Here is an 8,619-nt window from a genome sequence, read left to right as displayed (position 1 = left end):
TTCTGATTTTCCTAGAACTAATGATGATTTCTTTAACTTGTAAGAGTTTTTAGGGGCCGGCCCCATGGTGCAGCAGTTAAGGTTGCACATTCAGCTTCGGCAGCCAGGGGTTTGTGGGTTCAGATCCCGGGTGTGGACATGGCACCGTGTGGCACACTGTGCTGTGGTAGGTGTCCCACATATAAAGTAGAGGAAGATGGGCACGGATGTTAGCTCAGGGCCAGTCTTCCTCAGCAAAAAGAGGACACTTGGCGGCAGGTGTTGGCTCAGGGTTAATCTTCCTGCAAATTAAATAAATAAAATAAAAAATTGAGTTTTTAATATTAAATATTTGGGCTGAAATGGATTTATATTTTGGAAGATGAATTTCTCAAGGGCAAGAGAACAGAAAACTCTGGTATTTGCAGCAGGTGGGGCAGGGAGGACAGCCCTGCCCGCTTCTCCCTCTGGTCTCCAGGGCTGAGTTCAAGTCCTGACACTTGAGCTCAGCTCACTCCACTCAGTCCTGCCGGGAAGCAGACACAGACGAAGGATCCAGGACTGCACGCCATTTGAGGGTCAAGGGATGATGATGTCTGAACTCCCCATTTACCTTTTCTTCAGCCCCCTCTCTCCTTACACAGTAGTTAAGTGATGTAGCTCTGCCTATGTGAGCATCCAGCCGATCTCCATATCTCCCTCCAGGTCAAGTGTTCTGCGTTCCCGTTTATACACAGTGCTCGTGGAGTCTCCAAATAGACGGAAGTGGCTCCTCTAGGGCCCACTTGGGCTACACATTGATGGGAGGCTCCCAAGCTCCCCAGGAGGAGCTGAGCCCGTGAGATAGGTGTCTGCGTAACCAACATCTTTCCATCTCCTCTCTGGGTCTTGTTTGCTGCCTGAGAATTAGTGTGATGAGAGATGAGGCGTAAAAAGGGAAAATGAATTTTAGTATAATTTCTTCTGCTTATGTTTTGTTTTCTTTTTTAAAAGATTGGCACCTGAGCTAACATCTTTTGCCAATCTTCTTTTTTTTTTATTTCTCCCGAAAGCCCCCCAGTACATAGTTCCATATTCCAGTTGTAGGTCTTTCTGGTTGTGCTGTGTGGGACATGGCCCCAGCATGGCCTATGAGCGGTGCCATGTCCATGCCCAGGATCTGAACCAGAGCGCACGATCTTAACCGCTCGGCCACGGGGCCGGCCCCTATGTTTTCATCATTATTATACAATGAAAAAAGAGTTTCCAGGCACTCGTTAGAAAAACTCCATCGCTAAAGAGCCAGTCCTTTTTACAGAAGAAACTACAGCCCTACGTAAACACAATGGTTGTGGGATGGCAGTTCATGAGAGTCACACAAATGGCCTGGAGTGAGTGTGTGTGAGGGAGCCTGTGCCCCATCATTCCCTGGGAGTAACTGAACCTTCTTTCTCAGGCCCCCAAGACCATGTGACCATCAAGAAGCCTGTGTGTCCTAACGTCTCAGGGAGCTTCCAGGGTGAGAGCAGAGCTCTCCTCTGTGAGTTGCACTGGGGAACCCTCGTGGGATGAGGCAGTGGATGTGTTGGCTGGGACGGTGGGATAAAGGGGCTTGGACTTGCAGATTCCAATTCCACTGTGTGGGGACGTGACCACATAAGGACTGGCAGGTGGGAAGTTTGTGAATAATGGAGCTCCCAGTGTTGGAAACATCTGTCAGGCTTTTGTCTGTGTGAGTTTCTGCTAAGATCGGGATGCTCATGCCCCCAAACTGGTCTCATTTTTTTCATGATAAAATTATGTTTATGTACATACATATATATATATATTTTAATACATATATATATATATATTAATACTCTAACAATGCTTTGTTGGAAGTTAAGAAAACGTAGCAATCCAGTAGTACAAAGAGGGGAATGATGAACAAACGCAGTGAGTTTGTGCTCAAAATCCAGTGGCTGATGACCCACTTCAGAGATCCCAAAGCGCTCAACATGGGCGACCTCAGGTCTTTCCTACCTTCAGACCCTCGTGCACAGGACAGTGCAACTCATCCACAATGTCCCCACCATTTCCCCCACACTGTCCCTGTTGAAAGTCAACCAACTGGACATTTTCTTTCACTCTCCATTTTTGGCCTTCCCATCATAAAGCATCTGCAGCCTCCCTTGGCCTGTCTCTAGCTGTGTTCACACCTCAGGAGAGCACAGTGTCTTCAGGGAGAATTGGACCTATGAGACCTGCCAGGTAGCATCCGTGCCACTTGAGTGCTAACATGTCATTCTCAGCTTGTACTCTGAGCACAAGTTTCTCAAGTTGCTCAGGTGAAAAGCTGCCCAAACCTCCTGGAGAACTGCAAACTTTCCCCTCCTTAAGAGCCAAAATGGGCATGTGCATTTCTGAACTAATTTGATCTAGGGACCTATTATCAAGGAGCATTTATTATAAATATTCCAAGCATCCTGGGTTCTACAGAACATCTGAAAACATTGAGCTCGTGCATCTGAAATTTTCCTTAGGGCTTATGGTAGGCAACCAGTCAAGTAGTTGAAGCGAGCTTTCTGCCTCGGTTGGTCCCCAACAGCCTGGAACTGATTTCCTCTGCTATTCTTTCCCAGTGAAAGGGGTGCTGTTTTCGCCACACACAGCCCCGTGCTCACTGCTGCAACATACAGTCTGCTGTCATGCTCAGGGCCAGGTCTCTGAAGGTCTGCCCTACCCTGTCCTTTTCCATCCTCAGCCAGCTGACTTCCACCGTTCTGTAAGACTTCTTCTAGGAAGAAGAGGGAATCATCACTTCTTCTAGGAGAAGCCTCCCCCTCCCCCCACTTCCCACCAAGCTAACCCACTCCTCCTGGGCTGGATTAAGCGCCCTCCTCTATACTTACTGCCACCATTCAACAAGTAAAAACAAAGAGGTACGTCTTATCACTTGTTTGGCGCTGGGCACTTCAAAGTGCTGAATAAATACTTGTGAAGGAGTCTCCAACTAGTATGTTTGCTCCCTGAGGACAAGTGTTGTATTTTACACATCTTTCTATCTCCAGCACCATGCAAGCACATAGTAGTTGTCCACTAAATACAGTTGTTTAACAAATACTTACATATACATCCATCTCCTAATATCTCTTTGGAAGTCAAAATATTAACTATAAATTAATTTATACGTTAATAGAAAAGAATTGGGATATGGGAAGGGCTCTTCAGCCTAATAAGTGAATTTTAAATGTACAAGAGAAGTTCATGCTGAAGACGTCACTCTGCATTTGCTGGCTAGCTCATAAGATTTTGACGTGAAGCTGGAGAGGACGGGGAGGCCACCCCACTAGCCACCACCTCCCGGTTAGATCTGGATTAGGCTCCTCCTACAGCTGTAACCCCAGGGGGGTCCACTTCTGTGCCCAAGGGCTTGCAAAGCACCTTCCCTCAGGCTAAGTAGGGTTCCATACACTCTTAGTGTTCCCAGCACACTGCACAGCTTCATTTTTCTTTCACATTTTTGAGGTAGAATATGCAGTCAGCACTGTGTCCTACTTGTGCTGAGAAGGATTTAGGGAACTGCAGGCTAATTAATTCACAAGAATCCCTGCAGAGTGCTGCGCAAAGTGTTGGGGTGTCTCCTGTCTCATATGACTGAATTACGCATTTATGAGACGCAGCATCGCTAACCTGAAAAGGAGGTCCAGTGCTCCAGAGGCCACAGAGCTGGGGTTGAGAGCACAAGCTCACAACACAAGCTCTGCCACTCACCAGCTCCATGACTCTCTGTAAACTGCTTAACCCCATTCAACGTTCATCTCCCAGCCTGTTAAATGGGTGCTTGTGACTAAAAGGAACTGAAATGATACAGAAAGTCTTCAACCACTAGTAAATGCTATTGTTACTTGTTGGTATTAATATCATTGTTGTCACGCCTGCTCAAGGATGTGACAACCCTATGGTCTCTAAGATAAACATAAATGAGAACCATTCAAATCGATAGTTACCTCCCACAATCCAGTATTTAAAGCAACTCAGAAAGTAAGATGTTAAATGTACCCTGTTAAATTTTGTTGATTGTGTTTGTTTATTTCTACAGAATCATTCCCCTCCCCTACAAAGATGGAAGGAAAGAGGGAGAAAAACAAGGGAGGGGAGAAGTGCCCCAGGACAACAGTCCAGTCTCTGAAGTTTCGCCCAGGTCAGGATGAAGGGCCACCAGCCTCTTCTCTTGTCTCACAGGTGGCTCCCGGCCATCCATTAAACTTAAGTTCCGCAGTTATTTTTATTTTGGACACAATGCTTTTGAATGCCATGGAGGTACCCGATACTCTCTTAACTTGAACCCTGTTGAGCTAATGCTATGGCAGTTTGCACACCTCTATCCTCCACTGCACACAGGCCTCTTGGCTGGGCATGGTGCACACACAGCAGCATGTGCTCCTTGCACTTCTCCCACCTGCAGCTATTTGCACCCAGCCCTGGCCAATCTCTGGCACCATGGAACTCAGGATTTTCGTGCTCCATGTAAAGTGCAGAGAGCAAGGCTTGACCTCCCCACATTCTTTCTTGCCTTGACTGCCCACCACGGGATGTTTGATTAGCCCTCCTCTGTTTTGAGCTTCATGCCAATCTTTCTGACCAACTTGAAACACAGCTGTCTGAGTATGAAGTTGGAGAACCTTCCAGTGGCCCCCTGCCAGCCCTGGATGTTGCCAGAGGGAGAGTCTTTGGTCACACCTTCAGACAAATTCTGGTGACTACCCTTGACCGAGCTGCCCAATGTGGAGAGAGTTTGGAGGGCACATCCTGGGGAAAGTTGGTTCCATCTGGGTCTCTACCACTGTTGCTGGTATGTTGGGGTGGGGAGGGTCTCCTCAGGGCCACACTGAGGTGCTATGCTTCGGGGGATGGTCTTCATCTCCAGGCCTGGTAAAGAACTGGCAGACACTTTTTGGCTGTGCTCTTGGCCTTCCTGCCTGACTCCTGGTCCTCCCCATGTTGCTCATTTTCTCTCTTAGAGTAGAAATTAATGATGGTAATAGCAGGCTTCCTGAAACTCTGCTGTTTGGGGTTGGCAGAGACCCAAGGCAGTAGCTTGCAGGATGGAGAAGGACTGCAGCTCTTGGTGGGACTAGTTGAAGTCAGAGGCTTCACAGTAAAGCCCCTGGTCCAGCCCTTCAACTCGATGTCTTGCAGCCCAGGAGCAGAGAGATGGCTATTGCTTCATCACACTTCTAGCCCATCAACAAGTCCTAGATCTCTTCCCATTTGTAGCCTTTGGACATAATCAACTCAATCTGCCAGGAGTCCTTATAGTCATCTCGATAAAAGGCTCCTGCTGGCCCATGTACATTCATGGATCCCTCGTGATTTCCTCTAAAGTGCCTCTCTCACTGGGGTTGTGGATCAGGAATTTCTTGAGCAGCTTTTCACACTCCACAGACATGTATAGGAGATTATAGTATATTCTGTTCAGTACCCACTCCCACGAAAGTCTGTCCATTAAAAGGCAGGGACCTAGGGGGCTGTCCCCCCGACATAGTGGTTGAGTGTGGTGCACTCTACTTTGGTTGCCAAGGTTTGTGGGTTCTGATCCTGGGCATGGACCTACACCACTTGTCAAGCAGTACTGTGGTGGTGACCCACATACAAAAATGGAGGAGGGCTGGCACAGATGTTGGCTCAGGGCCAATCTTCCTCAAGCAAAAAAAGGAGGAAAATTGGCAATGGATGTTAGCTTAGAGCAAACCTTCCTCACCAAAAAAAAAAAAAGACAGGGACCTGGTGACCACCATGTACAGGATGACTCCAGGCATCTCACATCCCTGCAGGGCCGTTGTACTTTTGGCCCCAGAAGAGTTCTGGGCAGCATAAGGAGGACTGCCACAGAAGGTATCTAGCTTGTTCACAAAGGTTAACTCATTGTTGAAGCTAAAGTCTAGAACCTCAATGTTCAAGTCAACATCCAAAAGCAGGTTGTGCCTTCAGGTCCCTGTGGATAGTACCTTTCTGGTGGCAGTGCTGCACAGTGAACACCGTGTGGTGGAATCTGCCTAGGGCCTCTTTCTCTTTTATGGGGCTATGATCCAGTAGGTAATCGAACACCTCTCCTCGCCTAGTGTACTTCAGAGTTTCCTGGGTCTCAGTCATCTCAAATAACATCATGGTATTAAGGTGATGCAAAGCTTCATGCTCTAGACTTCACAGAATAGTCTCTGGAAGCTGGAGGAGCTTTGCTGACTCTTGTTAATGACCTTCACGGCCACCTCTGTCCCAGTCAGGATATGCTGGGCCAGCTTCACCTCAGCAGTTACCCTAGCCAGTGGTCTTGAGGAGCTGGCAGTTGCCAATATGGATCTGCAGAGATGGCCAAGAGGTCCTGAAGTATGATGGACTTACTGCCGACAATACTAACAAAGGTAAAAAGGAAACTGAGAAAAATAACAAAGAAAATAAAGAATAAAGCAAAAAGTGGAAAAATAAAAAGAACCAAAAATTGAGAAAAAATAAAAACAAAGAAAATAAGAAAAATAAAAAAACAAAAATGGGAAAAAATAAAAATGAGAAAAATTAAAAGAAAAGCGAGAACAAAGAAATGAATAAGAAAAAATGAGAAAAAGGAAAAAAGAAATAAAATAGACAAAACTCCAAAGAAGAAAAAATCTGCAGTCAAAGTCCCTCATCTTACCAAAAACCAGCTTCCTGGGCTAAAAGAACCAAAACTCTAGGCTGAGTCCAAGACTTAGGGGCTTGGAATTCTGTAACAATGGCTCCTTACAAGCTCATAGCAAGAAATGGACCTATCATGGCCAGGAATAATTCACAGTGGTTTTCTTACTTTAGGTTTCAAGAACAGTTAACTCTTTAAAAATAAAAATAGGGAACCCCAAAGGGCTTTGAATTTATGTTGATTGATATATACCTTATTAGAAATTGTAATCTGTAGGATGCTTCAGTGGCCTTTTCATTTCTAATTTGAAAACCTGTAATAATTTTTGGCTTTTAAAGAGCTCATAATATCTACATTTAAAATATTCAATTTCTTTTTCTTTCGGGGCCGGCCCAGTGGCCTAGTGGTTGGGTTCACATGCTCCACTTCAGCGGTCTGGGGTCCACAGGTTTGGATCCTGGGCACAGACCTGACATCACTTGTCAAGCCATGCTATGGCAGTATCCCACATAAAATGGAGAAAGATTGGCACAGATGTTAGCTCAGCATCAACCTTCCTCAAGCAAAAAAGAGGAGGGTTGGCAACAGACGTTAGCTCAGGGCTGATCTTCCTCACAAAACGAAGAAAATTCAATTTCTTTAAACTTTGAATTATTGGTCACAAAGTGATGTCACAGTTTAACTGGCATCACAATACTATAAGAAAAGATTCTATTGCATAAATCACAGTAGGTTACATTATTAATAGCTATAAAGCTGAGGGGAAAATAGCTTTCATCATATTTTTATTTTTTTATAGTTTTCTCAGAATGTCTAGAGTAGACTCCTCCATTCTGTGAGCCAGTGAACTCACCATGTCCATTTTGATATCTTTAAACATAGAGCTTGCAGCTGTGGGTCGAGAAAGCAAGTCTTCTACTCTTTCTTTTTTAAGCTAACAATCTTTCATGCTTCATGTCTGTCTTAGTCAGCATGGATGGAGATCCAGGTGCTGCCCATGATGTCACTACCTCAGGGGAGGCAATAAAGAAGCCCCTTCATTTATTCCTTCTCTAAGTCTCTTCCTTTCCTTATGTAGATCCAAGTTTCCTAAACTATATCATTTTCCTTTTCTCTGAAGAGCTTCTTTTAACACTTCTTGCCAGGCAGATCTAGTGGCAACAGATTTTCACAATATTTTTGTCAGAAAAAGTCTTTGTTTCTCCTTTACTTTTCAGGGATAATTTTGCTGGGTACAGAATTCTAGGCTGATGGGGTTTTCTCCCTTTTCCTGCTTTCATAGTTTCTGGAAAGAGTCTGGTGTAATTTATCCTGGTCCCTTTATAGATAAGGTATTTTTTTTTTCCTTTGGCTTCTTTCAAGATTTTCTCTTTGTCTTTGATTTTTCTGCACTGTGAATATGATATTCCTAAGCGTAGTGTTTGGTTTTTTGTTGTTTTTCTTTGGTTTTTTGGTGTTTACCTGCTTACTGTTCTCTGAGCTTCCTGAATTTGTGGTTTGGTGTCTGTCATTAATTTTGGAAAATTCTCAGCTATTATTACTTCAAATAGTTCTTCTATTCATTTCTTTCTTCTCCTCTTGGTACTCCTATTATGTATATGTTATACCTTTTTTAATTGTTCCACAGTTCTTGGATATTCTGTTCTGTTTCTTTCATGTCTTTTTCTCTTTGCTTTTCAGTTTGGGAAGTTTGTATTGACATATCTTCAAGCTCACTGACCCTTTCCTCTGCTATATCCAGTCTACTGATGAGCCATAAGAAGCATTCTTCATTTCTGTCACCATGATTTTGATTTCTAACACTTCCTTTTGATTCTTTCTTAGAGTTTCCATCTCTCTGCTTATATTACCCATCTGTTCTTGCAGGTCATCCACTTTTTCTATTAGAGCCCTTCACATATTAATTATAGTTATTTTAATACCCAGTCTGGTAATTTCAAAATTTTGGCTGTGTTTGAGTCTGGTTCTGATGCTTGCTCTCCAAGTTGTCTTTTTTGCCTTTTAGT

General features: G+C 44.4%; 1 pseudogene; it reads right to left on the bottom strand.

Annotated features, from left to right (window-relative positions):
* Positions 1 to 5,177: 5,177 nt before the first annotated feature.
* Positions 5,178 to 7,475, bottom strand: LOC106828626 (serine/threonine-protein kinase MARK2 pseudogene; annotated as a pseudogene).
* Between the last annotated feature and the right edge of the window lie 1,144 nt (positions 7,476 to 8,619).

This window comes from Equus asinus, chromosome 7, assembly GCF_041296235.1.
Source record: "Equus asinus isolate D_3611 breed Donkey chromosome 7, EquAss-T2T_v2, whole genome shotgun sequence".
Lineage (NCBI taxonomy): Eukaryota > Metazoa > Chordata > Mammalia > Perissodactyla > Equidae > Equus > Equus asinus.
This window is presented reverse-complemented; position numbering and strand designations above follow the sequence as displayed.